General features: G+C 36.4%; 1 protein-coding gene across 1 annotated transcript in view; it reads left to right on the forward strand.

Moving 5' to 3' along the window:
* Positions 1-4,043: 4,043 nt before the first annotated feature.
* Positions 4,044-16,702, forward strand: part of ULK4 (unc-51 like kinase 4) — a 1,503,227-nt gene continuing 1,490,568 nt past the window's right edge. Inside the window, exon 1 of the mRNA XM_053714343.1 lies at positions 4,044-4,164. The gene's annotated coding sequence lies outside the window, so the exon portion shown is untranslated. The remainder of the gene's footprint in view (positions 4,165-16,702) is intronic.

The following is a 16,702-nucleotide window of genomic DNA, read 5'->3' on the forward strand; positions in this document are numbered from 1 at the left end:
TGGTTAGCAATCATGGTAAGTTAACTTTCACTTTAAAAGGGCATTTGTATGGCAGTGCCCTTGTTGAGGTGAATATCTCTTTTGCATTAAAAACAACTATACTAAAAACAAAATACCCCCCCCCCCCAAAAAAAAAGCCTATTTTTTTTTTAAATCTACACTAAAAAAAAAAACTGTACTAAAAAGATGCCCTGAAAATGGCACTAGCTCTTTTGCTAACCCTAAACTAAAGAAAAAAAATTAATAAAATAATCCCTAATGCTAAACCAAAAAAGTTAGTATTCACCAACTTGCTGCAGCTTTCCTCCTCCATCATCTTCTTCTTCTATCTTCTTATCTTACATCCGATGTCCTCTTCATGTGTTCACAGCCGCTCACTGAAGCTTGAATGCAAGGTTCCCCATATATAGGGCTGGCCTTTCAATCGTATTGACTTTAATTCTTAGTCCAATCAGCCAGTAGAATAAAATATATATATATTAATTCTTAGTCCAATCATTCAACAGAATGAAAGCTTTTTATATTGGCTGAGTGAACTAAGAATTAAAAAATCAGCCAATAGAAATGCAAGTAAAACCCTATATAAAGGGGAACCTTGCATTCAAGCTTGAATAGGACATCGGACAGAAGATAAGAAGAATAGAAGATAGAAGAAGATGGAAGAAGATGAAGAAGGAAGAGGAAAGCCCCAGCGGAGTTCTTCCTTAGAAAGGCAGCAGCCCACATAGGAGCTGGATTCAGGTTGGTGAGTACTAACTTTTGGGGTTTAGCATGAGATTTAAAAAAAAATAAAAAAAATTAAAAAATTAGTTTACGGTTAGTGAAAGAGCTTTTTCACTGATGCGCTTTTCAGGGCATCTTTTTTATAATATTTTTTTTTTGGTTTGTATTTTTTTTGCGAGAGCCTGATGCCCTTTTCAGGGAATTTGATGCCCTTTTCAGGGAATCTTTTTTAGAATAGGGATTTTTATCTTTTAAAGGCAAACGAGCTGTTCACTTTAGGACAAGGCCCTACACAATGCCCTTCTTATGGCAATTTTTAGTGTAGGTTTTTTAAAAGATAGCTTCTTTTTTGGAGATTGGGGGAAGGGGTTTACTTTGTTTTTAGCATAGGTGTTTTCAATGCAAAAGAGCTGTTCACTTCAACTAGGGCACTGCCCAACAAATCCCCTTTAAGGACAATTTTTAGAGTAGGTTTTAGTAGTGTTAGCATAGAGTTTTTTAAGGGGATTTAGTTTTAGGATAGGCCTTACTATCTTCGGTTTTTTTTTTTTGGTAGTGTTTTTTATTTTTTGTAATGATACTATTTTTTGTAACTTAGGGGGTGTTAGCTGTTAGGGAGTTAAGTAAGGGAGTAGTTTAAGATGGGGGGTTGTGGCATTAGGGGTTAATAGGTTAGGGGATTTATTGTGATGGGGTTGTGGCAGTTTAAGGGTTAATAGGTTAGGGGCTGATTAGGTTAATAGGTTATGGAAGATTAGGGGTTAATAGTGTAGTGGTGTTAGGAGGCGCTGGGGGTGAGGGCGTGTAAGGGGTTCATAGTTTAAAGCAGTGTTATGTCTATATATACAATGTTTAAGTTAAATGTAATTTCTTATATAATGCATATTATTTTAACAGTGTATGAATAAGGTCTATAAATAAGCCTCATGCCGAAACACATAAGACCTGTCTTTATGCTTGTTTTGTTAAAGATTATGCAGTTATGTAAAACTATAAAGTTGAGGCTACTGTCTTTTATAACATAATTATATTTAGAAAACTAAATATTAACATGTAAAATAAAAAAAGAACATGGGAAAAAAAACAGCTGTTTAAAATCGCTACAATTCTTAAACTACATATCACATTGTGCAATGAATAGGAAACATATGAATGATACATTGTATATACAAGTATTAACATAGCTTCTACAGTTATAATAAGACGTTTTTTTTTTTTTTTTGTCTTTATTAGCATGGTAGATCTCAGACATGACATAGAGATAGACGTTCAGTTAGCTGAGTGTTCCAGGGAAGTAACCTGCATTTTACTTGGGAAACATCGCCAATAGTGAGATATATTCCAAGGGCAGCCTTGCAGGTTAGGTATAGGGTTTCAGTGATATTTGTCTTGCAACCTTTTTAGTGGCGAGATTTTCCAGTGTGAGGCAGGTAGTGCAGGTTTAGTTACATTTAGGTTAGGTATGTATTATTTGAAATGTTCCTACACAAAAACCTTTTTATGTTTCAGTGAACCCACTGTATGTGCTTTGTAGGAACACTTAAAATACAGCCCCCTCAGCTGATAGTGCCGACAAGTGGCGATGTTGACAGCCTTTTGCTGACGTAGCGATCGTGTTTACGCTCCACGTGCTTACGATAGTGAGCCACTCGTAATATGGCCCACAGTATACGTGTTAGTGCTACTTGTTTGTGTAGCAACCCCATTTTAGCATTGAATATGCTCTGACCCACAGTGTTTAGTACATTTTTTAATGTTTAATTGGTTAGATTGTATCAATAATCACTGGGCTTGTTGTAGCTACACAACTGTCTGGTCTGCAGTGAACATACAACTGGAGTTAAAGGGACATGAAAGTCAAAATTAAACGATTATGATTCAGATAGGCCACATAATTTTAAGATACTTCTAATTTCACTATCATCAAATGTATGTTGTTATCCTTTGGTATTCCTCAGCAAAGGCAATGTACAGCTGGGAGCTATCAGGTGAATTGTAGCTACACACATTGGGCCAGATTACAAGTGGAGCACTAAATATTAGCGCTCCACTTTGCAATACCAGTGCACAATAATGTGCGCTGGTATTACAAGTAAATTGAGCTCACATGCGCATTGATAGAAAGCATTACGCTACATTTTTTAAAATTAAAAACTACAATGCCCTCTATTTTTTTGGACATTTGGGGCACTGTTAGAACATTAACCAGAGATCTAATCTCTGGTTTATTTTCGGATCACTAATTGCTACCGCGAGCTTGCCCGTTTGTGGGAGTGCAATAATTTAACGCTCCACTTGTAATCTAGCCTATTGTCTCTTGTCTTTGACTCAGCAGATGTGTTCAGCTAAATCCCAGTAGAGGCCTGGAGCAGACTTTAACTAGTTACATGCACATGGAGCTTTTTAATCAATAGTGCAACAATAAAATGCCCTAACATAAACATAGTAGATAATTTTCAGTTTGTATTTTATGTCCCTTTAAGAGATGTTGGAACTGAAGAGTTTATGTTTTTGCCCGTGAATCTCCCACTTATTATTACTGCACTGTTTACATTTTTATTGCTAATTATATTTGCGGAATGTTTAAACTGACATATCTGAGATGATCTACATTGGAATCGGGTGTCTTTTATGTGTAGTGATAAAAGAAAGTACTTGTCAACATAAAGCAACCGCTTGTCGGTTCATGTTTGTTATTCTCTGCAGGATTTGCAGACGTTAGTTGCACAAAGTTAAAAGAATAACTTGCTTTTTAAAACTGAATCCATCTTGTGAACGGCTGAGAGCCGTGAAAAATGTGTATACTAATCTAGTTGTACTCTATTGATATAATAGAGTCTCTACAAAGTAAATATTCAATTAACGAGCAGCTCCGTACAGGAATCAAATTACGGCAATTTGAGTTTTAGTACATTAGTTCACGTGCGTGAGTAAAGCAGAGCTTCAAGTTGTCATAACAACCACTTGGCCTAAATCCTAACCTATGAACGCTTGTCTAGGACTTCTCAGCTTCCTGGCTTGTTACCATGGTGATGGACTAGCCCAATAGCACTTTACAAAAGAGGGGACAATTTCAACTGATAGCTTCCTTTGAGTACACTTTTTTTCATCTTTTTCAGTTCCCAAACGAGGAATCGTCTTTATGGTACAAGGATTTAATATATCGTTTAACAAAAAACGTATAAATGTTATTTTGGTTAATATACTAAAATACTTATATTGTTATTTATTCATCTCCGATCCCCGCGGTGGACCTTACCATCTTAACAGACAGTTGGACTGAGAACGTTTGAGAGTTTGAAACACGGTATTCTAGTGACGTCACACAAGAAAGGAAGTGGTCCTGGTGCACGCTGGCTGATATCAGTAATATAAGATTGTCAGCTCTCGTTTATTCTTCAGTTTCTACAGTTGGGTCACGAGCGAGTGCTGCAGTTGCAGGTGTGTTACCTCTGCTCTATACTCTTTTTCAGGTGCAGAGCATCTCTTTGCTTTTAGGTGAGACATCAATGCTTTCAGTTGGATGGACAAATAAAGTTACAGCACCATTATGACGTCCTCAGTTTCTAAATAAAGTCATACTAAATAAGGATCTTATTACTTTTAAACTCGTGACTTTTGTGCAGTAAATACATTTACTTTTATTATCAAATTTGCTTTGTTCCAATGATATTCTACGTTAGAGATACCTAGGTAGGCATCTGGAGCAATACATGGCAGGAAATAGTGCTGCCATCTAGTGCTCTTGCAAATGGATAACATTCTTGCAAAACTGCTGCTCCAGAAATTGGCCGGCAACCCTGCTTTTCAACTAAAGATACCAAGAGAATAAAGAGAAAAATAATAGAAGTAAATTAGAAAGTTGTTAAAAATCACATGCTCTATCTGAATCATTAAAGAAAAATGTTGGGTTTCATATCCCTTTAAAGGGACACTGAACCCAATTTTTTTTTCGTTATTCAGATAGAGCATTACATTTTAAACAACTTTTTAATTTACTCCTATTATCAAATTTTCTTCATTCTATTGGTATCTTTATTTGAAATGCAAGAATGTAAGTTTAGATGCCGGCCCATTTTTGGTGAACAACCTGGGTTGTTCTTGCTGATTGGTGGATAAATTCATCTACCAATTAAAAAAAAGTGCTGTCCGGAGTACTGAATCAAAAAAGAAGCTTAGATGCCTTCTTTTTCAAATAAAGATAGCAAGTGAACGAAGAAAATATTATAAAAGGAGTACATTTGAAAGTTGCTTAAAGTGAAGGTCAAGTACGGCTCACTCGTTTACACTTTTATCAAGTACATGTAAAATCAGCATGATGTTCATTCATCAAAAACGTTACAAATATTTGTGTCATTTTAATTTTTAATTTAAAATTACTCTCCGTTTTACCGCAATTGTCCGCCCAATATCTTCCCACGTTTGATTGACAGTTTTGATAGCCAATTCCTTTTCTTCCCCCGGGGCGTCCTGCCCCTTTTTATCCACGTCATCTTTAACTATTGCGCATGCGTGTAATTGCGGCTCTCGTCACCGACTTCATGCTCGTGCATGATATGCGCACGCGTATTCCGCTGCATGATTGCATTCCATACATTGACTCAGTCAGTACTATTGCGTGGAAGAGAAGAAAGCAAGTAAAATAACATTGCCTGTTGTACTCATCGAAACGGGTAAATATTATGTATATGTATATGTTTTTACATTGATTGAAATTGCTACGCATGCGCGAATGCGGCTAAACTACGCATGCGCATTTTGACAATGGTGTTGTGCACGAGCTTGGAAGTGACGCCGCAGGCTTGTTGAAACGCTCGCTACGTCACTAGTTCCTAAAGAAGGAAGTGGAGCGGGGGAGGAGTAAACATACGAAACCGCGGTATTATATATCAAATTTTATTATAAATAATGGACTTTTTAAAAAAAATAATGTTAGCGACTTTAATAGATAGATTATAAGGTTTACATAGGTGCTGTGCATTTATTTAAAATTGACCTTCACTTTAAAGGGACAGTCTACACCAGAATGGTTATTGTTTGAAAAGATACATAATCCCTTTATTACCCATTCCCTAGTTTTGCATTACCAACACAGTTATATGAATACACTTTTTACCTCTGTGATTACCTTGTATCTATGCCTCTGCAAACAGACCCCTTATTTCAGTTCTTTTGACAGACATCCTTTTTAGCCAATCAGAGCTTGCTCACTGGAACTTCACGTACGTGAGCACAGTGTTATCTATATGATAAACGTGAACTAACACCCTCTGGTGATGAAAAACTTTCAAAATGCCCTGAGAGAAGAGGCGGCCTTCAAGGGCTTAAAAAATTAGCATATGAACCTCAAAGGTTTAGCTTTCAACTAAGAATACCAAGAGAACAAAGCAAAATTGGTGATAAAAGTAAATTGGAAAATTGTTTAAAATGACATTATCTGAATCATGAAAGTTTATTTTGGACTAGACTGTCCCTTTAAAATTGCATGCACTATCTGAATCACAAAAGAAAAATGTGGGTTCAGTGTCCCTTTAAGATTGATAACTCCTTTAGTGGTATAAATACTTTTTTTGTTCATGAAACAGAAGTTATTGTCTGTCTATTTTAGCTATTATATAAAATAAATAATGCCAATTAATAGTATCTTTTTTCATTAGTAAATAAATATTTTTTGTGGATGTCAAACATTTTGAAAACAAGGATTAAATTTTCATTTCCAAGGTCTGTGATTACATTTCAATCTAAATTAACTATATATTTGCATATTACAAATGAGCAATGTTATAGCACGTTGAATGACTTTCAAAAGCGCTAAAAATATGACACATATAAAAGCACTCAATGCGCATCAGTTGTTTACTGAGCATTAGCTGAATAATCAGTAGATAGAACCTTTCCCCATAACATAATTAATATCAGAGTCGTTCAGTATATATGTGTTTTCATACCAAATCTGTGTTAGAAAAATAAACTTTCATTGGAAGTCACAGGTTTGGGGTGCAGTTGATATGTTTTAGGATCTATCATATTGCTGTTTCATGGTGTTTTCTATGTAGTCTGTGTGCTGCTAATGGATACAAGTAAATGAATAATGAATAAAGCTTATACAAATGCTTCAGCATACTATCATGTAACTATTTGCTGCACATACATATGTTTATAGAGTTATGCATTTCCAGTAACAAAAAAAGTCTGCAAAATATAGTCATAGTTAAGGTGTAACCACATTTGGGCTGCATTAAAGGAATTAATACTTCACTGCTCAGAGGCAGCACTTTTTTTTCACTTTCTGCAATGAGATTTTTTTTAGTGAAAAATGTTCTGCAGGTCATTTTTAAATCAAATTTAATTTTAAATTAGGCAGTTACACTAAAACACCAGTTTAATTGCAACATATTAGCAATATTTAAAGTTTTATAATATAGTGCAGTAGTTGAAAATGTCATTGCAAATTAGCTGCAGACATAGTCTAACATAGAAGTAGTAATAAAAAAGGTGCATTGCTCATATAAACGTCTTACATTCAGAAAAAATAACAGCTTTGCAGACAGTTAAAGGCTAGGGGATGGGTTTGAAACAATCTCTGAGAGCCAGTCGATCAATGCACTACTCTTTTGCAGCGCTACTGCATATTTCACTGTTCACTTAAAACATCACTTTGCTCTGGATGAACTTTGATCAGGAAAACACAGACAGTGCAGCCAGAGCACAGCTCTGTTTGAAGAGCCTAATGTGGAGCAGCGCTGAAAAGTTAAATCGCTAACAGCTCCTGCATGTATCCTGTTCTTTCTGCAGACATGCTGCATTTTCTGCTATGACATCTCACATCACTGTATGTTCTGCCTTGGGTCTTCACTGTTACACCTATGCAACTGTATTGCAATACTTTTTCTTAACCCCTTCTCTACCGGGATTTTTAGAGAAAAACTTGCCCACCATACTGGAGAATTTTTACTATTTTTTGTATTACTCTGTTTAAATAGACATAATGGGGCCGATTTATGAAAGTGTGAACGGACATGATCCTCTGATCATGTCCGCCGCACATTGATAAATGCCGACAGCATACGCACATTTGCAGCCAATTGTCTGCTAGCAGGAGTTGTCAATCAACCCGATCGTATGCGATCGGGCGGATTGCTGTCCGCTGCCTCAGAGCAGGCGGGCGAGTTTAGGAGCAGCGATCTTAAGACCGCTGCTTCTTAACTCCTATTTCCGGCGAGCCTGAAGGCTCGCTCAGAAACAGGTGTATACGGCCCAATTCTGGCCGTGATAAATCAGCCCCAGAGCCTTTGTTTTTTATTTATTTACATATAAAAACTATATTTATTTTTAAAGTAGACAGCTTGATGTATTGATCTAGGCCCATTTTGCTATATTTGATGGAACTAGTTGGCTGCCAAATACAATCACAATAAAAACGTTAAAGGGACACTGAACCCAAATTTTTTCTTTTGTGATTCAGATAGAGCAGCAATTTTAAGCAACTTTCTAATTTACTCCTATTATCAATTTTTCTTCGTTCTCTTGCTATCTTTATTTGAAAAAGGCATCTAGGCTTTTTCTTGGTTTAGTACTCTGGACAGCACTTTTTATTATTGGTGGATGAATTTATCCACCAATCAGCAAGAACAACCGAGGTTATTCACCAAAAATGGGCCGGCATCTAAACTTACATTCTTGCATTTCAAATAAAGATACCAAGAGAATGAAGAAAATTTGATAATAGGAGTGAATTAGAAAGTTGCTTAAAATTTCATGCTCTATCTGAATCACAAAAGAAAACTTTGGGTTTCTCACTTAAGTTATTTACACACAACTACTGCATTCATAAGACAAATGTTCAGAAACAGCAGACATGCACGGCTTTGCGGTTGGGTTTTTGTGATTAGAAGGCCGCTAATTGCAGCTGCGCACAACATTTCTGAAATTTCCATCAGCGAAGCGGTTAATCAGTTAGCTGTTAAAGGTAATATTTGCTGTAGTGTAGGGATTACCTTCCACACCCTGATCCCTCTAAGTTGACAGCGGTGACTGCAACATGCTGCTCTTTGCTGGATGTAGACACTACCACATAGTACACTGGGCAAAATGCTGTGTGACGTAATACCTATGTCCTAAGGGGTTAAAGGGACATAAAAGTCAAAATTAAAGGGGCACTCAATAAAATTAAACTTTCATTATTCAGATAGAACATGCAATTTTAAACAACTTTCCAATTTACTTCCATTAACTAAATGTGCTCAGTCTTTTTATATTTAAACTTTTTGAGTCACCAGCTCCTACTGAGCATGTGCAAGAATAAGTGTGTATGCATTTGTGAATGGCTGATGGCTGTCACATGGTACGTGTATGCATTTGTGATTGGCTGATGGCTGTCACATGGTACAGGGGGAGGGGAAAAATACATAACTTTTAAAATTGTCAAAAAAAATCTACTACTCATTTGAATTTCAGACTAAGTGCTATTGTATTGTCTTGATATCTTGCATTTGTTGATTATGCAAATCAACTGTGTTGACTGGTCCTTTAAGGGCCCATTTATAGTGAAATTGGAGCATGTCATTTTATCACTAGCAACTCCATAAAGGGTTAAACACATAGTTTAAGTACTGTCACAGGGAACTGCTGGTCCTGAGTGGAAACTGCCACTAATCCAATCAGCAGGACTATTCTTGTGACCCATATTTTTAAATTCATTTCTGTTATCAATTTACTTTGTTCTCCTGGTACTCTTTGTTGAAAAACATACATATTCTCAGCAACAGCAATGCACTAGGTGTGTTCCGCTGTCTCTCAGTAGTGCACTCCTGCTCTGGAACTGTCTTTCTACTATGCGTTTAATCCATGTGTAGGTGTTAAACACCTTGTTACTGTATGTGCAAACAACAGTGCAGTAATATCATGTTCTGACATATTAGAGCATTTTGATTTCGCACTTTTATATCTTTTTAACTACTTATCATGTTCTCTAGGTTTCCTGCAGACACCGTTGGTTTCTTTCTCAGCGGCCTAATCTAATTTATGTAATGCCTACAAGTTTATAATGTGTGTTTCTGTTCCAACAATAGTAGTTCCTTATAACTTGTCAACTAAACACAGGTTATGAAGGAACTGAGGGTCATATCCATAATTTGCTATATGAACCTAAACAACAAATTAACTGTATGCTTTTTTTATTTTAGGAGAGAATGGATACTATGCATAACTCAAACAGTTGATATCAGCAACATGCCCCCTCACTTGCTGACGGATATTTCTACATTTATGTTTTAGTATTTGCACATATATGTGTCTAATCATAGGTTCACCCAAAGGGGCATATTTACCAAAGCGTCAATCTCAGTGCATTCGCCGGCGTCAATACGCTCGCCAGACATCGCTGCCGCGGATCTGCATACGATACCCTTATTTATATTAAAAAAAAAACGTCAAAAACATGCGCATCAAGAACGGTGCGATGAGCATCGGACTGTTGTTAACTAACAGTCATCGATGTCATGGTTATTCAGGTTTTTCCCAACTTTATTTATACCATTTCATTACTGTCCTTGAACAAGCACGTTTCTCTAAAGCTAATCTTTTATTTTTCATCTGTTAATGTTTAAGAAATAGCTACATTTATACCTCAACAAACAATATCTCATAGAAAGTTATTTTTATATTTATTTGTTATACAAAAAAAACTGTTATATGATAATTTCACATAAAATAATGTGTGTGTATGTTAGAAATCTTTTGCAAACATATTTACATGTCCCTAAATTCCTTTTTTTGTTCTAAACAATGTTGTCTTTCATATCTCTGTGCTTATTTATACCACTATATGTATATAGTGTAAATGTATTATTATTCTGAGCAGGCATAATTGCGAATATAACGTAATCAAAGTATCATATGTATTTATTTGCAATCAATGGATATTTTAGTAGCTGGGCCAGTTTTCTCTCTGTACCTGTGTAACTCCTCCTGATTGTAATCTAGTTTTAAAAACCACCCCTTCACAGGTGTTATAAAATGGGCTGGCATATAAAATGACATTTCTTACTGAAAAATAAATTCAAAAGAAGGAAGAAATACACTGAAAAAAGCATGACAGTAAAGAGGTGATTTTAATTTCTGCTGTATCTGAATCATGACAGTTTAATGTTAGGTGGGCTATCGCTTTGAGCACTCAGCGGCTATCCCTTTAAGAAATCCGTGGCTATTCCTTTGAGCTATCAGCTTAAGATTATATTGAATCAAACATAATTTCAAATTTTAAAATCATTGTCTGTCTAAAATATTTCACTGTGTCCCCTAATATCAGCATCAATGTTTATCTTTAATACTAATTTCACATATACTGTACATACTTTCAAAGTATAATACACAGTGTAACAAATGGCACTTACAAGTTCAATGACTTCAATGACACAAGTATCGAGCAATTTGATTCGTTAGTGATAGTTTAAAATGTATATTTGAATCAGATTGGCTGATGTCATAAATCATGTGATTATGCATATTCAAATCAAAAGTAGTTGAAAAATTAACTAGTGTGTGGGCTGTTTAGGAGTTTACGTCATAATTGGTGCGAAAAGTGTTGCGTCACAATTGGCTTAAACATGGAGCAAATAGATTTTTCCAATAAAATAAAAAAGAAGTTAGCTATATTATGTTGTGCATTTATTTCATTTTTATCTCTATATCTAATTAGTGCAATAAGTTTGGGGTAAAACTTTGCAACAAATTTGGAGAAATGTTGTCCCCTTGCTTTCTTCTTAAAGGGACACTGAACCCAATTTTTTTCTTTCATGATTCAGATAGAGCATGACATTTTAAGCAACTTTCTAATTTACTCCTATTATCAAATTTTCTTCATTCTCTTGGTATCTTTATTTAAAATGCAAGAATGTAAGTTTAGATGCTGGCCCATTTTTGGTGAACAACCTGGGTTGTTCTTGCTGATTGGTGGATAAATTCATCCACCAATAAAAAAGTGCTGTCCAGAGTCCTGAACCAAAAAAGCTTAGAAGCCTTCTTTTTTTAAATAAAAATAGCAAGAGAACGAAGAAAAATTGATAATAGGCGTAAATTAGAGCATGTAATTTTAAGCAACTTTCTATCTGAATCACGAAAAAAAAAATTTGGGTTCAGTGTCCCTTTAAGTAGTGTATTTTTTCATTTTTATCCCCAATATCTACTAGTGCACCAAATGTGGAGCAATAATATTGTTTGATTTAGAAAGGGTATACCATTTTAATACATTTTGTAATTTACTTTTATTATGTAATATACTTCATTCTCTTGCAGCATCGAACATAAGCTTTCTGTGTTTTCAGACTCCCATTGATTTCTATGGCATCTACGGCCTCAAGGGTGGCGGATTGAAAACTAGGTACGCTGCGTCGGAATAGACGCAAGCGTACCTGTTGAATGTTTGATAAATTGGGAAAAGGGTCAAATAGAGTCGAATGTGAATTCGGAACATCTGTAATGATGCAAGCATCGATCTGCGTCGGATTGAGATCGTGGGAGCGTATATTACGTCACAAATGTCAACATTTGACAATCTTGACTCTTTGATAACTACGGCAAATCAATCTCCTGACAAATACGATGTGGGATATAAGCGCATTTCCAGTTGACGCTTTGATAAATATGCCCCAAAGTGTTCAGCTAGCTTCCACTACTGCATTACTTCAACAAAGGGTATCAACAGACTGAAACAAATTTGATAAAATAAGTAAACTAGAAATTTGTTTAAAACATGGCTTGACAAACTCAGGTGCCAAGGAGCCTCTGGCACCTCAAAATTAGGCCCTGAATTAGAGACCCCAAGACACCAATGGGTATCCCCCCTCTTCTCATCATACTTAAAATCTAACCTGCTACAGATGGATCCTCTCTAGGCCAAACGGTTGAAAAATACAAATCCAAATTTGGCCAAGCCCAATCTCTCATGCCTCCTGCAAAGCCTCATTATTTATGAAGCAACATAGGGGAGGCAGTTAATGTCACTAGATTTCTAGTGCAAGTGCAATGCTGACTGGAGCCGTCAGCTGAGTTCTATGTCGCTTTATCTTAATTTTGGAACGCTACTTTTTAGGTGGGTAAAAGAATCCTTCTTTTCCTGCTACTGGGGCAGGATGGGCTCTAAATCTGAAACTATTATCTAAACATACTATTTTTGTAATTTTAGATTAATTTGTTCTGCATGTGCTGGTGGCTTTCTGTAAGTGGCAGGAGCTCTTTTCTCTACATGGTTAACTGTACCAGTACCAAAGTATGCATGTATTGTATTGTATTGTTTTTTTTATCATTGTCATGTTTTAAAAAAAAAACCTCATGTTGGCTTGACTGTTATTTATATAATATGTTGTTTCAGTGAGTTGTCATATATTGCTACTGAACAGACCCAGTCTTCAAAACCTAGCTAAATGGATGTATACATTTTATACTTGAAGATAATTATTCCACCTACTGTTTTATAAAGGAAAATATAGCAAATATTGGTCTCTCAAAACAAAAAAATCATAATCAAACCCTGAACCATTCTAATAAAGGTATGTTTTGGTTAGAAGACAAATGAGTGACACCTACCCTGGTTTTCTTATATGGTTTGCCAGCTGTCCTCAACAAATAACAAAATAATAGGCAAACTGTAGGTGACAGGGCACAATGGTAGGTGTGGGGGGTCATACAATGCCCTACCTCAAAAACTGTGTGTTAGCCACCGATAGAGAACACATATATGATCTTGCCATGTATAGTTTTTATAACTGAACAGTCATTGTAGCCCTTGGCTGCGAGTAACATACAAATCAATAATTTTACCTGTTTGACTACCAGTAACAGACACATCATTGATTTGACACCTTTGAGTGCCCCTCACTCTTACATATAGTAAACATTTATGGACATTTATGCATCTAGTATTTTTGTGAAGATTTTACTGGACAGCCTGCTAAAATAGTGGAATGTCCGGTTGAATACTGATCACCTGGCAACCCTATAGGGGATATATGAGTCTACTATATACTTAAAAGACTAATTTTGTCTCGTTATAGCCCCAGTGATAATAAAAGTGCCTTGACAAAAGCTGGCACTTTGCCATAGTGTTCATTATGTAACAATAAATAATGAAGACAGATACTTCTGCAGATCTGTATTGAAATTTTTTTTCTACTTCACTCAAATATGCATCAGTCAGCTTGTCACCGGAAAATAATATATTTTGAGCCTGAGTTTGAGTTAGAGGTCTAATATCTTTCCGTGTTTGTGTGTGTATGTATGTGTGTGTGTGTGGGTGTGTGTATGTATATGTGTGTATATATATATATATATATATATATATATATATATATATATATATATATATATATCATATTTATGTGATGTTTCTGTCTCTGAGGTGATGTGCTGAAATCCCTGTCTGTATTGAGATAAGTATAATTACTACTTTCTCCTTAATCTTCCTTTTTTCTTTTTGTCAAAATTTAGAAATAAATAATAATAATATAAAAAAAAAAATAAAAAAAAAAAAAAAAATATATATATATATATATATATATATATATATATATATATATATATATATATATATATATATTATATTATATTATATGGGCCCATTCAACAAGGAGATGGTACTTTAAAGGGACACTGAAATCAAAATTAAACTTACTTAATTCAGATAGAGCAGCAATTTTAAACAACTTTCCAATTTACTTCCATTAACAAAATGCACACTTTATATATTTACACCTATTGAGCATGTGCAAGTTTTCACAGAATATATGTATATGCGATTGGCTGATGGCTGTCACATGATACAGGAGGAGTGGAAATAGACATAACAAATTATTGCTGATCACTTCAAAAATAAAATTGACACCATTAGAAAAGAGATCTGCACCTCACACCCCTCAAACCCAGCAATCCTACCCACCCCTTCTATTAACAAAAATCAATGCTACTTCCCTCCTGTAACAGAGGAAGAAGCCTCTGCACTCCTATCCTTGGCTCATCTCACAACCTGCCTACTTGACCCTATTCTTTCACGACTTATTCCCTCTCTCTGCTTCACTAACCCCTACCCTAACTCATCTCTTTAACCAATCTCTCACCGCTGGCACATTTCCTGACACATTCAAGCATGCGTCAATCATACCAATCCTAAAAAAGCCCTCACTTGACCCCTCCACCCCTTCTAACTATCCTACCGGTCTCCTTACGTCCCTTTACTTCAAAATTATTGGAACGACTGGTCTACAATCGGCTAACTGAATTTCTCACAACTAACTCCTTACTTGATCCACTACAATCTGGTTTCCGCCCTAAACGCTCAACAGAAACCGCTAAAGTAACAAATGACCTGTTATCAGCTAAAGCAAAAGGCCATACTTACTAATTCTTCTTGACCTGTCCGCAGCTTTTGACACAGTTGACCATCCTCTCCTCCTAAAAATACTACATTCATTTGGCATCTGAGACACAGCCCTCTCCTGGTTTGCACTATATCTGTCAAACCACTCGTTTTCAGTTTCCTTTAACAACATATCTTGTGATCCTATGCCTCTCTCAGTTGGAGTACTGCAAGGCTCGTCTTGGGCCCCTTGCTTTTCTCTTTTTATACTTCCTGCCTTGGAAAACTTATAGCCTCCTTTGGATTCTAGTACCACTTATATGCTGATGATACCCAAATCTATCTTTCCTCTCCCGATATCTCTCCCTCTTCACTCAACCAGATTTCTGACTGCCTCTCTGCAATTTCCTCTTGGATGTCTTCACACTACCTCCAACTCAATCTGTCCAAAACTGAGCTGCTTCTTACCCCCCCCCCTCTTCGAGACATCTAACACCTGACATTTCTCTGACTCTATTCTCAACACCTCACCCCAGGTCCGCTGTCTTGGGGTCACACTAGACTCACAACTCAAATTCAACCCACATATACAAGCGCTTACCAAATCCTGCCATTCACACCTACGCAACATTTCCAGAATTCGTCCCTTCCTTACTCAAAAAACTTCAAAAATACTTATTCATTCCCTCATTTTGTCACGCATTGATTATTGCAATCTACTCCTAAAATGGCCTTCCAAAACACTGCCTCTCCTCCCTCCAATCTATTATGAATGCTTCTGCTAGACTCATCCACCTAAGTCGCCAATCTACATCAGCTGCTCCGCTCTGCCAGTCTGTACAGTGGCTCCCTATAAACTCCAGAATACAATTTAAAGTGTTAACCCTAACTTACAAAGCACTCCACAGTCTAACTCCCAACTATATTTCCTCTCTCATCGTGAAATATTCCCCAACCTGTCCTCTTCGATCAACCTCTACACTCCTGTTATCTCTACGTCCCACTCCCGCCTCCAAGACTTTGCACGTGCTGCTCCTGTCCTCTGGAACTCTCTACCCCGCTCCATAAGACTGTCTCCAACCTTGTATAGCTTCAGACGCTCCATGAAAACTCACCTATTCAGAGAGGCTTACCATCTCTCCTCCATCCCGCATCCGAACCAAGCTAATACATGTACATGAACTGCCTGACTCACTGCTGCAACTACAACCGATGTAACAAGCTACCCCAACCTTATGTCTCTGCACCCTAAACCTATAGACTGTGAGCTCTCCAGAGCAGGGCCCTCTTCCTCCTGTACTAGATTTGTTTAGTTTTGTTATGTTTTGTATTTTATCACAAATCTTTGTCATTGTATACCTCTATCACTGTACCCAGCGCTACGGAATTTGGCGACGCTTTACAAATAAATGATAATAATAATAATAATAACTTTGAAAATTGCCAGAAACAAAATCTACTACTCATTTGAAGTTCAGACTAAGGGATACATGTATTAAATGTTAAGCGGACATGATTTGCTATAGCGAATCATGTCCGCTTGACATCGCTAAATGCTGACTGCATTGTTTCTTGTACAATGCCACCCCCTGCTCACTGGTGGCCAATCGACCGCTAGCAGGGGCAGTC

This window comes from Bombina bombina, chromosome 5, assembly GCF_027579735.1.
Source record: "Bombina bombina isolate aBomBom1 chromosome 5, aBomBom1.pri, whole genome shotgun sequence".
Classification (NCBI taxonomy): Eukaryota; Metazoa; Chordata; class Amphibia; order Anura; family Bombinatoridae; genus Bombina; species Bombina bombina.